At 46.7% G+C, this 23,192-nt stretch overlaps 1 protein-coding gene across 2 annotated transcripts in view; it reads right to left on the minus strand.

The window, feature by feature from the left end:
- The window catches only part of TDP1 (tyrosyl-DNA phosphodiesterase 1), a 1,670,976-nt gene that overhangs the window by 836,493 nt on the left and 811,291 nt on the right, over positions 1–23,192 (minus strand). The window lies entirely within an intron of this gene.

Here is a 23,192-nt window from a genome sequence, read left to right on the forward strand (position 1 = left end):
AACTGATGTAATCACCACCGTCGATGGGACCGAAATAGCTTCCGGTCCAGTAACTCATTCAACTATGGAGATGACACTGTTGGGTCAAGATGGGCATCGAGAGAGCATTGTGTTTGACTTAATCAAGGCCCCACAGTTCCAAATAATTCTGGGAATGCCATGGTTGGAAATTCATAATCCTTGTATTGACTGGCGAGAAAAGAGAGTGACCTTCTCGGATTGTGCACACACTTGTTATCCTGAAAGAATTTTGATCAAAAAGACCAAGCAAACACTTTACCACCCCTCAGATCATATGATTGCCAGATCGACCTCCTACCCGGCGCTCAAATTCCATGCAGCAGAATCTATGCCCTCACTGAACCCGAAAATCTTCATTTACGGCAATATTTGGATCAATACCTCGCTAATGGCTTCATTCACCCGTCCAAGTCTCCGGCAGCATCGTCTTTATTCTTCGTCCCTAAAAAGGAAGGTGACCTTAGGACTTGTATTGACTATTGCGCATTAAACCAAATAACGGTAAAAAAATGATACCCGTTGCCCCTGATCCCAGAACTACTGGACCAAGTAAAGGATGTTTGTATCTACACTAAGTTGGACCTCCGAGGGGCGTATCATCTGGTACGAGTGAAAAAAGGTGACGAATGGAAGACTGCCTTCTGTACTAAATACGGATTGTTCAAATACCAGGTGATGCCTTTCGGGCTTTGCAATGTACCGGCAACCTTCCAGTATTTTATGAACGATGTCCTTCGCGAACTCAGACGTCTGTGTTGTTGTATACATAGACGACATCTTAGTATACTCTTCATCTGAATCAGACCATGTGAAGCACGTTCGTGCTGTACTAGAAAAACTATGCCAGCATAAATTATATGCGAAATTGGAAAAGTGCGTTTTTCATACTTCGGAAGTTGAATTCCTTGGAATTATCCTGACCCCAAATGGAGCTCGAATGGATTCACGAAAGGTGGATGCAATCCTCAAGTGGCCCTCACCTACCTCGATTAAAGGGGTACAGATTATGCTTAGATTTGCGAACTTTTAACGCAGATTCATTCCTCATTTTTCACATCTTGTACACCCCCTCACGGTTCTTTTGCGGAAAAATAAACGTTTCCAGTGGACAGAAGAAGCTGAAAAGGCCTTCCAAGACCTAAAACAGAAATTTACTTCAGCTCCTGTTTTAAAGCACCCACGTCCACAACTTCCATACGTGGTTGAAACTGATGCATCCAGCTTATCCATGGGAGCTGTCCTTTCCCAAAAGGATCCTAAGACTGGTCAACTTCACCCAGTGGTGTTCTGGTCACGGAAATTTTCAGCACCAGAGTTAAACTATGCAGTTACCGACAAGGAACTACTGGCCATCAAGTCGGCGTTCAAAGCCTGGCAGCATTATCTTCTCGGAGCTCGACACACCATCACCGTAATCACGGATCACAGGAACTTACAATATTTAAAGACAGCCAAGGCTCAATCGTCACGCCAACTTAGATGGGCCTTATTCTTTGCGGAATATGATTTTGTGATTACTTACCCACCAGGTTGTCGAAATGGCAAAGCAGATGCCTTATCTCGTTTTGGAATGGGAGAAGCATATTCAAATCCATAATTTCAGAGAGAAGAATTCTTGGTATAACCACTCTACAGACTCTGGATGACATCCATAAAAAGATTCAACAGCTTTTCAACCCTGCAGCCTTACAAAGCTGGTTGAACAAAGGCAAAGATTATTCAGTCACCGATCACCTACCATACTATCAAGGACGTCTTTACCTACCAAATAAAGAATTACAAGAACATGTTATCTCCAATTACCATGAGTCTTTGATAGAAGGGCATCCTGGGATCGCTAAAACCGAGGCCAAAATCAAAAGAGAATTCTGATGGCCTACTTGGCGGAAAGACATTAAGCCATTCGTACTGTCTTGCAGTATTTGCGCCCAAAATAAGACCCAGAAAAGGAAACCAGCAGGCCTATTACAACCTTTGGACATTCCGCCTGCGCCTTGGCATACCTTATCCCTTGACTTTATTACTGACCTTCCCCCATGGAATGGGTATAACACCATCCTAGTTATAGTGGATCTTTTTTCCAAAATGGCTCATTTCATTCCATTAAAGGGTCTACCTTAAGCCTCGACCTTGGCCAAGGAATTTCTAGAACATATCGTCCGAATACATGGATTCCCCTCCGTATTGGTTTCCGACCGGGGAAGTCAGTTCATTTCTCAGTTTTGGAGGAAATGCTGTCAATTGGCCAAAATCGACGTTAGAATATCAACCAGCCACCATCCTCAAACCGATGGTAAAACTGAGAGGACCAATCAGACACTAGATCAATACCTACGGTGCATGTTACACCAAACCGAAGGCAATTGGAAAGAAATGTTGTGGATATCCGAATATGCATACAACAACTCATTGCACTCAGGAACAGGACAAAGCCATTTTATACTATATATGGGCGACATCCTCGAACCTCTGAACTCGATTCGCCCCAACACTTAGAGATGCCCGCCGTGAACCATCTACACGCCACTATTACACAAGCTTTTAAAAAGGCAACTGAACATTTGAAACAGGCTAAAGAGAGATACAAGAAAACCGCAGATCAACATAGAAGCAAAGCTCAGAAATATCAGATAGGAGACCAAGTTTGGCTGGCTTCAAGACACATACCTTTAAAGGAGACTCGAACCTTTAACCCCAAGTATTTGGGACCTTACACTGTTAAAGCCATTATTAATCCTGTGGCCGTCAAATTGGAGTTACCGTCAAATATGCAAATTCACCCAGTCTTTCATGTTTCACTTCTAAAGCCAGTGCAACCAGGGACAAGGCTAACTAAACCACCTAACCCCATCCTAATAGACGGGGAACCAGAATTTGAAGTAAAGAATATTTTTGGACTCAAAAATAGTCAAATCGAGACATTTTTATCTGGTTGACTGGAAAGGTTATGGTCCACAAGAAAGGTCATGGGAACAAGTGACAATATTCATGCACCTATATTGGTGAAAAGGTTCCACCAGAATTTCCGAGACAAACCGGGACCAGTGAGGAGAACAGCCTTAGGAGGGGCCTTGGGGGGGGGGGGGGAGTGCTGTCACAATGCCTACACCAGACATCCGGAACAGGTCCATCTGTCCAGGGAACAGGCACCCAAGAAGACACAGGAATTCCCAAAACCCCGCCTAGGGGCTATATGGGTTCAGTCCTGGCGCCGTAGGCGCCAGGCCCATATTGCCAACTTTAAACTATGCAGGTCATCCTGCAAAGAACTCATGTACAGGCCATCATGAGGCCATGAAGGGACTACTTTCCTTTAGGAACTATTTTGCTGCTTGGGTATGGTACTGGAACTTCTTACCTGGGAACGACTTTTTTTATGCTATCTAAACCACGCCCGAAGAGCAGCACACGCTTCGCGTTATTCTGCATCTTAGCAGCGTAACGCTCACCGTGTCTGCAGTCCAGCATCCAGTCTACAGCCACACCCGTCTTGTGTCCGGAGCCGATCCTAGAGAAAAGGAAAGAAGAAGAGAAGGTTAGAACAAGGAGATTTCCATTTGGTCATCATCTTTTCCTGGAGCAGCCGCACCTGTGGATAAAGGAAAAAGACATTAAAATAAACTGCATCGCATTGCCAGCTGCAGCGCCGCGCCATACTCACCTGTCTTCGGAGCATCTCCACGACCCGGCGCAACACCCTTTGAATCGCAGTCCGAAACATCAGCATCTGAAAAGACAAGAACAAACAAAAGGTGAGCGGGGTTCCGCCAAATACATTATTTTACTTACCACAAGATACTTACTCTGAATTTTACCGCTCGAGGCAGCACTGGTCACCATCCTACGTTAGACATTTTCGGCAATGCGCCACACCTGCAAAGAAGATAGAGAACTATTGGTTAATTACATTTGGAACAATATTATTTGCTAGACAGTGCTTGGTACAAACTGACTCTTACCTAAGCGCTACCTTCATGCATCGAGGCAAACTCACTCCTTGGATCACGCTGCAAGGGAAAAGATATGAAAGGAGCAAGAGTGAATTAACAGACATTTGAACTCTAAAAGAACTATACATTCGGTTTACACACTACTTACCTCGGAGTCATTGTTGTCTCGAACTCTGCCAAATACCTTTGGATCAATGAAGTAACTGAACTTCTACGTGCCCCTGCACTCCACGCAGGATGGAGAGTTCATCCTTCCAAACAATAACGTGAGAATTTATGAAGGGGAATACTGGAAGTTTTCACGGAAAATAGTGTTAATGTAACCTCTCTACCACGGGTGGCTAATCCCCTTTACTGCTTTTAGGAAAATATTCTTGCGGGCCAGGCAGATGAAACTGAGTGGGCAAGTGCAGTCGATCATCACTTCGCTACGAGTCACACTGGTGGAGACCGCAGCAGTCCAGCTTCGTTCGACGCCCCTGTGGAATCCAGGTGAGCGTAACACTTTTGGCAAACATGGTATTTGTGGTTATGTGTAAAGAAATACACACAGACAAAGACTCTATTAGACACATGGGCATGAAGGTAATCTTCACTAGTGCAGTGAAGTAGTGGGGGTATCATTTATGTTTGTATGTTGCTTATGCTGCCCGAAGGGCCATGTGTACTGTCTGATCATTATGGAAATTTTCCCTTCTGTGTGTTTCCATCATATTGCTTGTTTTGTGTGTTTTTGGTGAGCCAGCAGAGTGTAGTACACGCATTAAGGTGTGCTATTTAGGAATAAGGCAATATCAGTAACACAGGTGGTATTTCTGTTGGTTACATGTTAGACAGAGTAGGGTTCTTCCCTAGTTCTTCCCCCGTCCCATCCAAATTAGGGGTTCCTTACCCTCTCTATGGTGTTCCTAAATTCCCCATCCTATCCACAACCTCTCCCTAACCCCTCTTCCCCCCATTGGCTGCCATGTGGCGACCTGTTTTCTATATCAGGCGCCTATGCCAAACACAGTGGGAGGGTCGAGTTCATTCGGCTTCCGTTGTTCGGGGGAGAGTGTCGATCTCTCTTCCTTTCCAGTCAAGTGTGATTGTGACAATAATATTATATAAGGGTTATTACGGAGAATCTACAGTTTTTACTTTTCAAGCTTCTCATCCGGCATGACAGATACACCTGCTCCCTCCTTTCCTCTCTCTATCCGGCCGCCCACTCTTCCTGCTCCTTCCAGTGAAGCTAAGAACCTTGGTGTCATCTTCGACTCCACCCTCTCCTTCTCTCCTCACATCTCCAGCGATTCTAAGAAGTCAAACTATCAGCTGCATCTCCTCAGAGGTATTCTTACTTTTCTCACTTTCCCCCAGAAGCTCACTGTCTACAGAGCCCTGGTCCTCTCTAGGCTGGACTGTTGATATTATATGAAATTAGAAAAGCTGTCTGGGGAAATTTGAGGCTTTGTCAAATTTCAAAACAAAAAGAAAAAAAAGAAAAAAGAAACCAAAGCATTCTAATTTTTTCAAGCTTTCCTTTTTTGTGCAGATCTTGCCTGTTACCCACAGAGCCTTCTGCTGAGGTCAGAGTCACATCAGGAGGCTTTCCCTGCAGCCTCATGGTTTTCCAAGATGGCCGCACCATTTTCGGAGCTCTGAAAGGCTCACTGCAGTCGCCAGCATCTGCCTCCTTGCCTCTGCCATTGGCCACCTAAAATTACTTATTGGCCGATGGTGGACCGGCAGGCTTTTAGGTGGCCCACCCCTTCGAAGGCCCACTTTCGAAGGCCCTGTCAGTTCCCTGTCTGTTGCCTGGCCTGGACTGGGTCCTCTCCCACGGTATACCATCATTTCATCGACGGGCTTTTCATCGCAGGGTTTTTTGCCGCGATTTTTTTTGGGGAAAAAAATTAAATAAATGTGGTGTGTGTCTAAGGGAATATTAAAATAAATAAATGGCTGGGGGATTTGGGGGGTAACCCCCCCCCAAAAAAAAAAAAAAAATCTGCGGCAAAAAACCCTGCGATGAAAAGTCCGTCGATGAAATCACATAGAACCCTCTCCTACACCGCCAGGCACAAATGGAGGCTGATGAAAATTCCATGTTCTCTGACACTCTAAGCAATGGACCCCCAACACTTCTCTAAAGGCAGGTTGCCTTCACTCACCGCATCAACCCTTTCCTTCAGAACAGGACTGTTTGACATCTCACTTCACCTCATCTGGATTTGACAAAAAAATAAAAATGCTTTTCCCACTTACTTTATGTGTTTCACCTTGCTCTGCTAGAAAATCTAATTTAGTTTGTGCCCAATTACTCATGTGTTTCACCTTGCCCTGCTAGAAAATACATTTTAGTTTGTGCCCAGTTACTGTATGTGCTTCTACTTTCCCTGATAGAAAATTGAATTTAGTTTGTGCCCAGTTACTGATGTGTTTCACCTTGCACTGCTAGAAAATCGATTTTAGTTGTTCCCAGTTACTGAATGCGTTTCACCTTGCCCTGCTGATTTTGTATTTAGCTTCACAGTTGCTGCATGTATCCCACCTGCCCTGCTGAAAATCGATTTTAATTGGGCCAGTGGCTGCTGTATTCTTCACTAACTGGTGCACGCCCTCTGTCTCCCCCCCTGTGCTCCCTAGCTCCAAGTGCATGAGTGCTTCAGCCTGGTGTCTTCCCGCCTCCACTTCAGCCAACCATGTCATTCTCTATCTCTCCTATCCTTTCCAACTACTTCACTATCTCATATCCTTCTCCTATCACTAAATCTGACCTGAAGAAACTTAAGAAGGACATACTGGCCTCCAACCCAGGCCTTCCTATTGCTGACACCTATGTCACGGCTTCCGCCAGAGAGACTATCACTGACCTACTCTTCTTTGTTAACGCACCTCACCTATGGACTCGCTACATGGTCGAGTTTCTCTTTATCGCCTCTTCTATAATTAACGGTGGCACTCGCTGGGAGGTCCTCCCTGACCTCTTCACCATTTCCAGAGTCATCATTAATGTTTCTCTCAACGGCACCATCATGGTTCAGGGTCCACAACCCAACCTTCTTCCCTTTGACAGGCTCCTCCTTCGCCTCTCTAACCTCACCTCTCCCTCCAGCAAGGCTCCCGTGCCTACTGTGCCTTACTCTTCCTCTGCACAGGCTCCCTTGCCTTCAGTGTCTCCCCCCCCTTCACTGGCTCCCTCACCTTTCTTCACGGGCTCCCTCGCCTTTCTTCACTGGCCCGGCGCCCTTGTCAGCCTTGACTCTACTATCCTCCTATCGCCCTTGCCACCCTCTAGGGTGACCACTGTCCCCTGTGCTCCCTGAGGAAGACCCTCAATGATGGAAAGCTGCTCCACATTGCCACTCTGAACACCCGCTCTGCTGTCAAACACTCGCCTGACATCTGCAACCTCCTCGAACTCCTGGATCTTGATGTTCTCACCATCACTGAGTCCTGGTTCAAGGATAGCTCTGTCACGAGCTTTGACATACTCCTCCCTGAAGGCTACAAGATCCTCTCTGTGCCCATGCCTAAGAAGACAGGTGGGGGAGTGGTGCTGATCTTGCCAGAATGGATGCCTGTGTCCATCATCCCCACTCAGGCCTAGGGATGTCACGGTATTAGTTTTATGATGGTACATTAACCTTATTGCCAAATGACGGTATATCATGGTTATCGCGGTATAGCAGGTGGAGTTAACTAATCTTAACAAATATTTTCTTAAAAGTCATAAATTGTCAGGTTTATCATCACAAACAAAACCAGGCACCCAGGGTCAGAATTGGGCTTTTCAACATACTTTCCACTGAAATGCCACCCCTTGCTTCCACCAAGCACAAACATACATGTGGAGAGGAGGAGGGGGGGGCAGCCCCGCTGCGACTGGCAAACCAAACTGAATAGCTTTTCTTAAGTGGTCCTTTAGGCTTTTAGCTCCCCCGCTGGCTACTGGTGAAGATGAACATGTTGCCATCGTGATAACCTGCATGCCAGAGATCATTGGAGCCTGATGGTAGTTCTCATATATATATATATATATATATTTTTCTCTCTCTCTTTCTCTCTCTCTCTCTCTCTCTCTCTCTCTCTTTTTTTTCTTACTTGCGGGCCAAAAGGTGTTCAGTAATCATGGACATGTTACCCTTTGGTATGGCAGCAGGGAATACCCTCAGAGATAAGTAAATTTTGCAGTGTGACTTATTATATGTAAATTCAATGATAGAATCAGGGAAATCCCCCATTGTCATATGTTTAGAAAACATTATCCATTATAAATATATAAACCCCAAAGCCGTCAACCCAAAGTAAACCTTTTTCCTTCTTGGCACTGTATTTATTCTTCCTATTGCTAACATATTGATTTTGTGTCAGGCACGTGTGGTTTATGGAATGGCATTAAAAACTGCTCCAACTGAAACTACTCGGCAGACGGCACATCCAACGGTGCAAGACCAAGACTGCGCAGCACTTGCTTACTGCAGCCTTTCCAAATCAGATTGAAAAGCACACTTAACGGTATGAACGGTATACCGGTATAAACAATGTGACGGTTATTATTGTTCAATTAAGTGGTTCACGGTATCTTTAACGGTATACCGTAATACCGTTACATCCCTACTCAGGCCTACTCATCCTTCGAGTGCCTAGTTTGCAGACTCTCACTATCCCCTAAATCTTCTCTCACGATGGCCACCTTCTATCGGCCACCAGGCCAGTCCACTCTCTTCCTCTCTGAATGGGCTGACCTCACTTCCTCCCTACTCCCCTCCTCCTCTCAACTCCTCCTGATGGATGATCTCAACATTCATCTAGACTCGCCTGACTCCTCAGGTCCTTTCCTCAGCCTTTGCGACTCTCTCACCATTTCTATCCTGCACGCTGGCCCCACACACGATGCGGGCCACACCATGGATGCTCTCATCTCTACTGACATGCCCCTCTCTATCCCTCCGACTACCTCCCTCTCCTGGACTGACCACTCTGTTCTCTCAACACATCTGAAGCTCTCCTCTCCTCTTGCAACAATACATCCGGCACAGCCATGTCGGGGGGAAATTCTGCCGGGGTCGGCCGGGCCGTCCGCAGACCTCCGGGCAGGGAGGCCCCAACTCCTCCCGTATATCCCAGATGAGATAGAGTACGAGACACACACAAGAAGCAAGGTGACTGCTGTTTATTAAACAAAAACGGCAGGGATGGGTCAAGGAGCGTACGCGTCCGTCCTGACACACACACAATCGTGGGCTCGCAGGCCCTTTTTACTTTAGTATGACACGCTACTTGCGTCACCTCGAAAAGTTAGCAAAAAACCTATCTCCACTCTGGATTGGTTGCTCGAGTGGTAGGGTTAGTATAGCATACGTATAGAGAACAATATTAGTGGACAAGGAGAGTCAGGTGATATATCTGGGTTGTCCCTACAATTAGATACATGAGAATTGTTACATGAAGACTACTGATGATTGGTCAATGTTAATGGCGTCAGTGATAAGAGCCCCATGTACTGATTGGTGCGCTCGTGAGCCTCCCAGTCTGGGACCATCGCTGTTCCCAGCTCGCGGTGCACCTGTCATTTGCAACAATGTTTCATGTGAGTACGTGCAGACAATGTGAGGACTTATTCATGAGCTGGAAGGCCGACTACTCCCACTGTCGCAGATGTCCATTGAGCCTTTTAAGTGTATCTGCCTGTGTCTTGTACTGAGGGATCCAGACGCCTTCTTTCTCCTGGACTTGGCATCCTGTCAGGTTCGGCTTGGTCACGTGAGGTGGGACCGTGTTTGAGGCAGACTTTACACCATTAATATTGTTTTTCTACTGTGCGCCTGGTTTAATTTTGCAGGTGTGACTTTAACGTTGGTGCGCGGCGTGCGAGGTTGCAACATCGTGCCCTTGATGGTCTGCTTTCGGAATGTGGGTTTGCAACATTACGACCTTGGCTGTCTGCTCTCGCCGGGCTCATTCTGCAGGATCAGCAACCTGACTCTTGTTCTTTTAACGTCCATGGGAGCTCTTGCTTGCGGCCTACTTAGGCCTGGTGTATAGGTGGAACCATTTGGTGCACAGGCACTTTAGGTTATAGTAACATATTGTCTTATGACCAGTATCATGTCTTCGTTATATTTCTCATTATGGCACCTGGGTTTAAGAGAAGCGTAAGCAAGCTCTTTAGATGAGTTCATGATGCGTCTTGCGTTTCTGCATTTTGAGAGCCTATGTGGAAAATAATAAAGATGCACGTCCGTGAGTATGTCTGTCGCCTACGTCATAGCACTGAGTATATTCTTCGTGTAGATTGGTGCGGGAGTGTCCAGTGTGTATATTTGCACAGGTGTGCTGATCGTTGGCTAGGTCGTCATGGCATCTCTAACGACGTGTTGGTTCTAGTCTAGTTGATCCGTGCCGCAGGTGTCAGCATGGGCAGGCCGTGCTGTTGGGCAGGCAGATGGACACATCCGTATGTTCCTGTACCAGGGTATTTGGTCGTCTGGTAGATGGGCAAACTCTTCTCGTGGCGGGTGCCTGGGCCGTGATCCTTTAGGCCAGGCGCGAGAGGGTAAGGACGGGAGCCTGTTTTTCCATTCTCCCACTTCAGCCACTTGGCTTCAAAGTAACCAGACCCATGATATAAGTGACAGTGGCAGCCTTTGCCACCTCCTACTCTCCACCACCCACCCCTTTGGCTGACTGCCACCCTGACACAGCCCTCTCTAACCTCAATTTCTCCATCTCCAACACTCTTGACATTTTTGCCCCTGTCATGAGGGTCCAACGGAAGCCTTCCAAAAAGTGCAACTCTTGGTACGACTCAGACCTGGCTGCCGTTAAACTCAAGTGTAGGGCAGCTGAGCAGAAATGCGATGCGTCGGGCGAAACATCTGACAAACTGGCCTGCCGCCTCCTTCAGAAGCATTATCGACTCTGCATCTGCACCAAGTAAAGAGTCTTTATTCAGTCGTACATCTCTGCAGCGTCAATAAACACGGCAAAACCTTTTCAAAGTCTGCAAAGGACTGGCCAATCCTGCAGCAGCCTCTTTCCTTTCCACCCTCCCTTCCACACCACAGCATTCACCAACACTGGACCCTCCCTTGGCCACTCCTCCTCTTACCCTCTCTCTTTTTTGCCCATCAGACAGGATGAGGTCACCAGACAAGTCCGATCTATGAAGGCTTCATCCCCTTCAAAACCATTAAAGACAACATTGACTCCCTCGCCCTAGCCTTGGCTGATCTCTGCAATCTCTCCTTTTCTACTGGAGCTTTCCCACCGGCCCTGAAGCGCTCCCTTAAGCACCCTCTGCTCAAAAAACCATCTGCCGACCCCACCACTCTGGTAAACTACTGCCCTATCTCCATCACTCTTTTTTGGGCAAACTCCTAGAGAAACTGGCTATCTCTCAGCTGACCCTCCGCACTGAATCTATTGGTTGCTTCCACAACCATCAAATCTGGCTTTAGAGCATCCAGAGGCACGGAAACTGCTCTTCTTAACACCTGTGAAGACCTGCTCTCAAATCTTGACACTAACATCCCCTCTATCCACATTCTCCTTGATCTCTCCTCTGCCTTCGACATAGTCAATCACGACATCCTGATCGCACGTCTCTGTGACACCCTGGGAATCACTGGTCAGGCTCTGGAATGGTCAACCTCCTTCCTCTCCGACCGACCATCCCAGGTGGAAGTCAGACCCTTTTACTCGACTATCACTCTCTCAACCGTTGACCTTCACCAGGGATCTAATCTATCCCCCTGGTTCTTCAAAGTCTATATGGCTGCCCTGGCACGTGTGATTGCACTTTTACCTCTAACTTCCAGTGCTAAGCAGATGACACGCAACTATCTTACAGGCTACCCTCAGCCGCCTCTTCCTCTTTGCTCATATCGGACTGCCTGTCCACTATTCAGTCTTGGCGAGCTGCACGACCTCTGCCTCAATGCCACTGAGACTGAGATTGTTTGCATTGGGACCCCTGCTCCCGCTTTCCCACTCTCGCTTTGGCCGGCCTCCCTTGGCCCTGCGCCTGCACCCACCTGTGAAGCAAGAAACCTGGGGGTCATCTTTGACTCCACACTCTCCTTCTCCTCTCACATTTCAAACATCTCTAAAAAAGCTAACTATCAGCTTCACCTCCCCAGGGGTACTCTACCTTTTCTCACTTTCCCCCAGAGGCTCACTGTTTCCAGAGCCCTGGTTCTATGCAGACTGGACTATTGCTGCAATCTCTACCTCAACCTCCCTTCTTCTGCCCTGCACCCTCTGCAACTCATCCAGAACAGAACTGTAAGACTATCAAGCCCAGGGATCGCATCTCTCTGTTGCTGAAATCCCTCCAATGGCTCCCGTGGCTGCAAGGATCGAATTCAAGACCCTTTGCATTGTTCACAAGGCTTTCTCGGGCCTGGGATCTACCTAACTTTAATGCTGCCTACCTAAATACTGTCCATCACAAGCCCTCCACTCATCTACCTCCAACCTTCTGCGAGTGAGCTGGTTCCCCAATCAGATACTTGGAGGGGGATCCTTATCCTCAGCAGGTGCCTCCCTCTGGAATAGCCTTCCTGCCGCCCTCTGTCTTGAGCCAGATCTCCTTAAATTTCAGAAACTCCCCAAGACTTTCCTCTTCTCCTTTTCACTCTCTCTCGCTCTACCCTGGTAACCCAGTTCTCTGTTTTCCCTCTCTCCCTCCTCTTCCTTACAGCACGCTGCCTGGCCATCGGCTGTACCTCTGAGTCTCACTGGTCCCCAGCACCCCTGCCAGTCCTCTTTTGCGCTTGCCTCAGGGCCCTACACCTCACCCACACTCAATGCACTTGAGAAATGTACCCTCGAGAATGGCTCTCTCTGCAATTACCCCAGTCTCAACCCACCGGGTGCTCTTGATCCTCCACCCCGCCCCCTGTAACCCTCTGTGCACTTGTTCGATCCGTATGCACCACACCTGAAGATCGTATGTCTGTTCTCCCTTGTAGCCACCCCTTAATAGTACTGTTAAAACTGCAGAATCGCCGCCAGGCCCATTTTATATCCTCCAAACTGTTAAATGTATTGTTTACTCACTTTCTCTGCCTGTGCCGACTATTATTGCCTCCGAATTTCAAGGGCTCTGAGTGACTGTTTGTTTTTTCCCCTTGTCACACCCTCCTTAAGCGCTTTGAAACCCTTGTCTTTGTATAGGGGCTATATAAATAAACAATACCATACCATTGCAACAGGATCTTTCTAAATCTGCCTGCTGATACTCTTCGACCGTTACAACTTATCCAGAACAGGACAGCAAGACTTATCCTTGGCCTCAAGCCCAGGGATTGTATCTCTCCAGTTCTGAAATCTCTTCATTGGCTCCATGTGGCTGCAAGGATCAAGTTCAGGACCCTTTGCATCGTCCACAAGGCTTTCTGGGACCTTGGACCGCATTAACTCCAACTTTCTCTTCCTAAACATCTTCCTTCTCGAACTCTCCGCTCATCCACCTCCAATTCTCTGAGGGTCAGACGCTTCTCCAAGCAGAGAGTGGGGGCAAATCTCTCTCCTCGGCTGGGTTCTTCCTCTGGAACAGCCTCCCTGCCGCTCTCAAACTTGAGCAGAACCACTTTCGGTTCCGGAAGCAACTCAAGACCTTCTTTTTTGCTTCCGCTTTCTCTCTTCCTCTCCCCTGCTGATGTCCATGACTGCTCCACGCACCGGTCACCTGCCTACCCTCTGAACGCGGGCCCAGGTTCCTGCATGTCCAGTTGCCCTTGCACTGTCTTCAGGCTCCTCCAGCACTTAAGAGTATGTACCTGCAACCCTAAAGTCCATTCTCTGTGCACTTATGAGCCACCTGCTGGCTGCACTTATTGAGTTACCTGCACTTCTCCCTTCCCCTCCCCACAGCACTTCTCCCCTCTCTCTTCCCGCACTTGTGTGATCTGAATATAACAAGGCCTAGGAAGATCTTTGTTTTGTCCTCCCTTTGTTTCCCACTCCTTGTCTTGTCGCGCCTAGAAACACTTGTGCACAGGTGCATTATAAATGTCATATCATATCTATTTTTCCTCTCAATCTTTGTTCCACCCCTATCATATTACAATGAGAGTTTAGGAGAAAACCCAAATATTTAATTTCAAATTCCTGAGTCAGTGTCTCTCCAGTTAGTATCCATTCTGTACGTATAGTGCTCTTTCGAGTGTTACTAAAGCAAATAATAAAAGACTTTGTGGAGTTAATTATTAGATCATTGGCCTTAGCGTATTCTTCCAATCCACACAGCAACTGCTGCAGGCCTTTTGGAGTATGATCGAAGAGCAAGATATCATCTGCATAGGCCAATGAGCACAATTTATCCCAGCCCACGTTAGAGCTGGCATAAATTCGAGAATCCCATTCAAATCTGCTAAATACAGATAAAAAAGACAGGAGGCTACTGCACATCCCCGTCACACCCCCCTTTCAGCAGAAATTGCAGAGGTTGGATGGCCCTCCCCATCCAGACGCACCTATGTGAGGCTACGAGGATAGACAACAAGCCTGAAGGGATACCCCAATTCTTTAACATTGCCCACCAACTGTCTCTATTTACTGTGCCAAATGCTCTAGATAAGTCAACAGACGCCACATAAAGAGGCTGACTGCCGGTCATCCATGCCTCGACACGCAGTAAATTAACAACCAGTCCATTCAATGCGGTGGACATATCCTTTCGAAAACCAAATTGGGACCTTGACAGAATACGCACACTTTCTACCCAACTTTCTAGCTCCATCAATATTGCAGATGCAAACAATTTACTGTCTACATCTAAGAGGGCAATCGGGCGATAGTTGGTTGGATCTGCCCGATTGCCCTGCTTGTATATTGGTATAATTGTTGTATTAACAGCTATAAGGAAGTCTTTGTGTCTCTAATTTTTTTTTTTAAATAGAGCAGATAGAGTCAAAACCCAGCTTTCCACATTAGATTTGAATATCTTATTTGTTAGAACAATAGGGCCTGCTGCCCTTGAATAAGATAACTTATCAAGATTGAGAGGACTCTGGGCCGGCCACTTCTTCGAATGCCACAGAATGGTCGGGAGTTTTATGTAAATCCATAAAGTGTTTAATACAACTATCTTCTTGGACCATACTGCTCATTATGTGGCTTTGCACCCCCTTATCCCTTTTACCTAAGGTCCAGAAATTCCTCTAGTCATTTTCAATTAATGTGCTTAGCATTACTTCCCCATATTTTGTTCGTCCCCCTCACACAGTTACGATACTCTGAAAGCAGAGTTTACTTTTTTTGTTTATATTCCAAATCTGAAAGATTCTCTCATCTCCAAGACCTAATACTTTAAAGCAACAACTTTTTCTGCAAATTAGTAGCCTGATCATAGGTGTGTCTATGCTCAATTGTCTTTTAAGTAGTCAACTTAACGGTTTTTCCAAGTCCTAAATAAATTGCAGAAAATTATGTGGTGTACATTTTTCCAGTGTTAGTTCCTCCTCATGTTCGAGATAGACTTACCCAATTTACTGCTCAATTTAGAACTATGTGCTCGAAACAGGGCAATCCGGTTCCTATTATCGTTTATGATCATGTCCTGTTTGAACATAGCTCTGGGCTTCCTGTCGCCAAAGTTGATTCTGATGGTAACTTTATTATGATCGCTCTCAGCTGCCACCAGAACCTCCAATTGGAAACAGTGATTGAATAGGTCTCTGGACATGACTATATAGTCTATTACTGAATTAGTTGCTCCATTCACCCAAGTTGGAGCCAGATGAATATCTCCTGGAATATTTCCATTACCAACCATAAGGTCAAATTCCTTTAAATATGACCTTCACACATTACCCATCTCTCTCGACCTGCGTCTTATCACTTTAGGATTCGGAACGTCAGCACAGTAGCTATTCAGATCTCCTGCCAGAATTACTCCCATACCTGTTTCCATTAACATTGTCCCTGTTAGCACTATAGTTAAACGCATCAAAAATGTTTGCAAGCTGCAATCCGCGGGGTTCCAATAGATGATAATCAAGGTTATAACTTTGGTAGAACTACCAATTTGAAAAGTCAATTTTGCAGACAATATACCAGGAAATTGATCATGTAACACTTCCGCCTTAAACACAGTAGCATTACGTACAGCAATGAATAGGCCTCCAGACGGTCTTCCACCATTTAATCTAGTTGCATACTGCTAAAAAATGGGATAGCCATCCATTGCTATACTTTGTAAAAGCCAAGTTTCCTGGAACAATATCCAGTCAAATTTAGAACAGATCTCAGAACTGGCAAAGGCACTGGTGAAACTTCTAAATCCCCACGTGTTCCAGCTTAACAAATCAAACCCATTCAGTGCTAAAGTGCTGTATTACTTTCCGTCACCTTCTGAAGAACCTACCCGAAATTTCAGGGAGGGTGGCCCATATATTCTTTTGTATATTTAAGTTTCCTGCAGACTGCTTATCTTCCATCATATCGCCACTTATTGCCTGATTTGTCCCACCCGCCCAACTATTTCAAAAAATCAACAGGAAGCTGCCCGTCCCTGTTTTCATTTGCATCTACAACATTTTCATTCATTTTCAATAGTGGTTTAGTAGTAGTTAACCAATAGCCCAGCTTACTAAAATCCTCTTGTGCATCAATTAGGGCAGACATTCCCAAGCGGGATTTCAGGCCTACTTCAACTATATTTGTACGACCATTATATGGAAAGTGGATACAATCTATATCACATGAAGAGAAAATATACATATGTGGAATTGCTCTTCTCATTTTCAGTATTACTTAACTATTTAAAGCAGTTTTTCTTTTCAAGTTAGACTTCCCCCCTCAAACCCTATTCTTGGTCTAGCAAATATGGCTTCTTGTCTCACTTTTACCGTCACCCTTTGAATTAGCTGCTATTTCAATACAATTCAGAAGTCCGTCCCTATTTGTAAAACTACTCTCAACATGCCAGGATTTATTGCCCAGCTGGGAGGCCCTTTCCCCATCTGTCTCAGCAATATGTCTTGATTCTCAGAGACGCTTCCATCCACTTTTGGCACAGATTCAGAGGTTTAGTGCTTAAATCAATGAGAGAAGAGGCTGCAGGTTGACCATCTACTGTCTCTCTCCCTACAGTTTTTGCAGCAATACCAGACAGTCGCTTCTCCTTAACAAAAATCTGTGCAATTTTCAGCACCTTAGAGCCGACTGAATCTTTAATGGACCCTATTCTTCTACCAGCCGCTCGCCGTTTACACACATCTAGAACTTCCGCACAATCCAATAAGTTGTGCTAAGGTAGTATGTCTGTTTGTGAGTCAACTTCAACCAATTTATATCTAATCTCACAATTCGTCTCACCACCATGCGGTTTTCGGCATGGGTAGAGCTCCAATCAAGTTTTTTGTTGAGCCAGCCTTGCTTTCATTTTTCTCTTTTTTACCCTGTACTAGAATTGAAGTTGGGACAATTGGAACCGCAGCTCTCTTCTGTTTTCTTTTACGCCTTAAGATTGCGACCTAAGGTTGATTAAGAGGAGGCTGCTCTTCTTTTTTTTTTTAAACCTTTATTTATTTAGCTTGACAACACGCAAACAGACCAGACACATGCAAGGCATGAAAGCAAGTTACAATCATATGCAGTGAATACAATACTGGTACATAGTGGGTATATCACTCATGTTCATGAGCAAGGGACCAGGTGATATTACAAATAGAGGGTTGAAGAGTCACCACTCACGGGTGGCCACCGGAGAGGGGGGGGTCGGGGACGGAGGATTCAGCATCCAAGTCCGTGTTCATAGAAGACATTTAGGTGCGGAACTTCCGCCAGATCGCCCTTGGCCTCGAGCGTGGATGTAGCAGAGCACCCCAGGCCTCTTCAGTATCTGACGCCCAAGTGACTGCCCTGAGACACTGTGTATACGTGTGTGCTCCAGGTCGGAGCCAGTTCATTAATATGCAGCGTACAGCTAACAGCATGCAGAGTACAGCTAGCTTCCTCGAATTGCGCCCTAATTGAGGAAAGTCATGGAAAAGGCATCGTGAAGGGGATGGGTCTTTAGTGCGATCTAGTATAATAGACAATGTGGAACATATTTCGGTCCAGAATTGTGTCAGCTGTGGGCAGGACCAAATTATATGGATATATGCAGCCTGATCAGAGCCACAACTAGGGCAGCTGGAGGAGAGCCCACTGAACATGTGGTGCAGTCTACTCGGGGTGTATTAGCTTAAATCGAGAGTTGAAGGATACATTATGGGTGCATGCACACATACGCGACCAGCGTTCGTCAGTTACCTCCACCCCAAGGTCTTCCTCCCACCTGCGTTTCAACGCAGTGAATGAGGGGGTTGCTCTGGTTTGCAGCTGGGTATAAAGCCTGGACACTTTCCCCCTCATGGAGTCGAAAGAGCACAGCTCCGCAATTATGGGTTCATCAGGTGGTACTGTAGGGAAGTTGGGGTATTTAGTTTTGAGACTTTTCCGGGGAGAAGAATACTCCAGCCATGCTGATGGTCTCCGTCTCAGGAAAGTGGGAGACTGTGGGATGTGAGGGACCTCTGGGAGGAAGTTCCAGAGCGGCAGGTCCCCGTGGAATGGGTGAGGCGTGTCTAGTCATTTCCAGATTTTGGAAAGGGCAAGAGATGTAGTAGCAACCGGATCTGCAGACCCCGGGTCAGCCAGCGCGGGTTTGAGAACGAGAGAGCGAATATCCCAATCACTAACTGTCAGCCTCTCTAACCTAACATGAGGGGGGGGTCTGTGGTGTTAAACCAGTGGGAAGTGAATTGGGATTGTGCTACCAACCAATACTTAAGGAAGTCCGGGGGGGGCTAAGTCCACCGTTCTCCATAGGGGTGGTCAGTGTCGCTAGTTTAGCCGGACTGCGCCAGAGTGCCACAAAAAGGTGTTGATTGTATGGAGTAGCGTCCGAAAGAAGTCATCACCTGGCCATAGGGGGAGGTTAATGAATCTATAGAGGAGTTGGGGCAGCACAACCATTTTAAGTATCCCTATTCGGCCTGCTAGTGAGATAGGGAGTCTGGCCCAGCTAACGGTTTTAATGGCCAGGCTTGTAAGGTAATTCTGGTAGTTGTCCTCACATAGCATCTCAGAATGCCGGGACACCACCACCCCCAGGTAAGTAAATTTGGATTGGGACCATGTGAACCCCATAAGGTCTGAAGGGGGACGCGTAGTCAGTGAGCGGGAAGAGGACTGATTTAGAGCAGTTCCCCTTCAGCCCGGATATGTGTCCAAAGCGGACCACATCCTCCAGAATCGGGGCAAAGTTGGTATCTGGGGAACGGATGTAGAGCAGGGCATCGTCGGCATATAAGGAAACAATGTTGGCTTGGCCCGCTGTTCGCAAGCCTCTATGAACGTGTAACTGAAGCATCATGTCAGCAAAGGGTTCCATGGCTATCGTGACTATTAACGGGGAAAAGGGGCAGCCCTGTTGCGTTCCCCTGGCTATTTGGAAAGGGGAGGAGCACCTGTTCTCCATGCGGACCCTGGCCGAAGGGCTTGAACAGAGCAGCTTAACCCAGGATCGAAAGTTGGGTCCGAATTTGCATTTCTCCAGGACTCGCCATAGGTATTCCCACAATATAGAGTCCAATGCTTTCTGCATATCCAAGGTGGCCGCTACAGCCTGCACTTTTGGGCTGATCCTACTGATCACCTTAAATAGACGTCTTAGGTGGAGGGAGGTGGATCGGCCAGGGACAAATCCTGCTTGATCCAGGAGAATGATGTGAGGCATAAATGAAGCTAGCCGTAGGGCTAATAATTTGGCGTAGATTTTGACATCACAGTTAATTAGTGAAAGGGGCCAGTACGAGCCACATTGGGTGGGGGGCTTGCCAGGTTTAAGTAGGACCGTTATCACTGCCTCCCTGAGTGAAGGGGGGAGTATGCCTACCTCACATGCCTCCTCCCACAGGGCCATCAGATGAGAGACCAGGAGGGATTTAAACTTGTTAGGCAGAATCCTGTGCAGTTTCCTTAGGGAGCACTACAGAAGATTAAGACTACAGGTGAGAGCAATAAATCCCCTTTGGTATCAGTCTGTACCACAAAGATTTAGTTGGTAGCTGTAGCTGAGCAGTCAGACTTATCTCAAGAGGGAGATGAGCAGTATTCAGGGTTTACACATTATGCCTACAGTACTATGGGGCAAGGAAACACTGACCAAAGCTTTGTATTAAAAAGTAGATATATATTTATTTTGTACACTTCTAATAAAACACATTTATCACAGTCATCAAGCAAGTTAAAATTAAGTCAAGGAAAAATATACACACTCCCTAGTTCAATTGTAGACCGAGTGAACCAGAGTGAAAACTGAGCAGACGGCACAGTGAAAACTACACACAAGGGTTTCTCTAACAATTTCTCACAAGGGAGGGAAAGCACAAGTTATATAGAAATAGCTTCTTACACACCCTAGCAACACTTCCCATAAGTTTGTGAACCAGTTTAAGCAAGACAGTGCATCAGTATAGCATATACTTAAATGAAAACTGAGCAAAGTGGCATTTCAGAAGGTTTAGCAATGGGAAGAAAAGGGTAGTTATCAGAAGCAGAAGCACCAACACAGTTCGAGTTGAGAATCAATCTAAAGAGGGCAGATCTAACAAATGTAGCCAGAGTCAATAGGCCTGTGCCAGAGTCAGTGGTACAGGGCAAGGGCCCAGGAGCGAAATGTTCTTGTAGCTGCAGTCAAGTCTTTGGTTAACGATTTTGAAAAGGTGGATGCAGAGAGCGAAAGACAATGTTAAGAGAGAGGGGCGGCCGAACCAACAGGTAGGCAAAGGATTTAAAACACCTTTAGTGCTACCGCGAAGAAAGGGCGGCCTGGCGGAACAATGTACCTTTAAAATGAAGAAGTGGCTCCTGCGGTGGCGGTTGTTCCTGGTAGTTCATGCAGTTCGGGGGATCCAGCAGAGGAAGAGAGGCTCTCGTCGTGGAGGAAGGTTCGAGTTACTGCACTACCCAGGGATGAAAACAGCCGCGGTGCTGCCCGACGAATAAAAGGTATGCTCCTTTAAATCGCAGTCCAGGTGGACTGGTGCCTGGCTATCCAGCCACCGAGTACGGGGTACTGGCGATTTAACCAAGGCAGGTCCAGGAAGGCGATTGGCAAACTGGTTGGCCCCACCAGCTCAAGGGAAGAAGGCTCTTGCAGATGAAGAGCTCCTCTCGTCGTGTGGAGAAAAGTGGTGAGACGCTGCAGCAGGGCTTCACCAGTGGTTCAGTCGTTGCAGATGTCTTTGGCTTCTCTCCTCTTTGGCTTCTTAGTTCCAGTGGCGACGTCTTGCTCTTCCAGTCCTCAGGATCCTGCTTTTATGCAAAAAGAGCCCCATTCATACAGCCTAGCTGTCACTCACACAGTGGAGTGGTCATCTTGGTGGGAGAACCTTCAGCCTATCAGGATAGAGTGCGACATGGGTATCGGAGGCAACCCTGTCCAGGGGTCCTACTCCCCCTCCCACACAACGGACCCACCCCAGACTCAGTGGTGCTGAAAGGAGGGCTTCTGGGCAGAAGCCCGCCAAAAGGAGGAACAAAGGATCCCTGACCTGGGTTAAGAGTTTAGAGAAAGACACGAGAAAGAATTTATATTAAAGTTCTGGCAAATAAAACCAACCGGAGTAAAGTTAATATTAAAATAAACCGGCGGTATGTTAGAGGCTGTCAGAAAAAGTGGTAGCCTCGAACAATGGGAAAATCCCACAGGAAAATATTTGCGGTCGAATATTTATGGTAGTAACCACTGCCACCAGCCAGAAACTTTAGAGAGAGGGACTTTACGGTACCCCCTCGAAAATGAACATAAGGGGAAAAACTATTAACCCTTTTCAGTACCTCCATAGTAAGATGGGTTGTACTGGTTAAGTTAATAGAAATTGACTGGTAAAGTCAATTAGGACTTTACATGCCCTGGGAGACAGTAGCCAGTCCCAGGGTATGGAGTCTATGTTTGGGGGTCGCTACGACACCCCGGTGTCACTGCACTGAGGGTGCTGTGTATGGGGTTGAGAAAATCCCATAGACAAACACAAAAATAGCCTAGAACACACATAGCAAAAATGCCTAAGAGTGGGAAAAAGAGTCTCACTCTTAGCAGGTAAAAAGAAACAAACCCTTCAAACCCAGCAAAGCTGCTGGGGGACTCTATAGGTAAGGGAAATTAGCCATAGAATGAGAATTCTCCCTAACAAAACTGTTTGTAGTATTCGATGGGGAGGCCATCCGACCCGGGGCTTTGCCAGAAGACAGAGACTTGATGGCGTCCGAGAGCTCTTCGGGAGTGAACAGCCTCTCAAGGGAGATGCTGGTGTCAATGGAAAGGACCGAGATAGGGAGGCTCTCCAAGTAGGAGTCAATCTCAGATATCTGGAACGGATCAGCTTTCGAATAGAGGGAACTATAGAACGTTAAGAACTCTGAGTTAATATCTTGTGGTGATGTGGCCAGTGTGCCATCGGGTCTTTCTATTGCTGTTATGTTGGAGGCTCCGAATTCTCTGCGTATTAGCCTGGCTAACATTCGACCTGGTCGTTCTCCCTTGCCGTATTTCCTTACCAGATGGGGGCTGTCTAAAAATGTAACCTCCCGTTCGGCCAGACTACGGAATGTGTCCAGCTCTGAACCCAACAACGCTAAGGTTTCGGGGGATTGATCTAGAGCAGAGGTCTTCAAACTGTGGGGCGCGCCCCCTCCCAGGGGGGAGCGCATGAGCCCAGCATGAAATGTAAAAAAATATATATATCACACGGCCACGGTAGTGGCCGTGTAGTTATGGTTAAGTTTCTGTTTCCATACGAAGAGCACTTTTTGGGCGGCTTATAACTCCGCTCTCCCTGGACGAATCCTCACCAAACTTTGCAAAAAAAGTATACGGCCACTCTGAATTTGTTTGCAAAGTTTGCTGAGGTTTGGTCCAGGGGAAGAAAAGTTATAGGGGGGGGTCCCAAAACGTCTTTTTTTCCCGTAAACTGAATGGGGGAAAAACTTTGCGCACGCCTACAGGTCAAACCGTTGGACGGATTTTGACCAAATTTGCGGCAGGGGCTTGGTCCCGAATGCATGCTTTTGTAAATTTGGTGCAAATCTGTCCAGTAGTTTCCTTTAAAACGACCAAAGAATATGTCTCAAAAGTTTTGTGATATCTATGTCCACTCCGCGGTCACACTTCCTTGTTCGCTCCACGGACAAGATACCGATTGACCAGGGGGGTGGCGTTGTGCCCGCGGACAC

Source organism: Ambystoma mexicanum, chromosome 14, assembly GCF_040938575.1.
Source record: "Ambystoma mexicanum isolate Mex_15411 chromosome 14, UKY_AmexF1_1, whole genome shotgun sequence".
NCBI lineage: Eukaryota > Metazoa > Chordata > Amphibia > Caudata > Ambystomatidae > Ambystoma > Ambystoma mexicanum.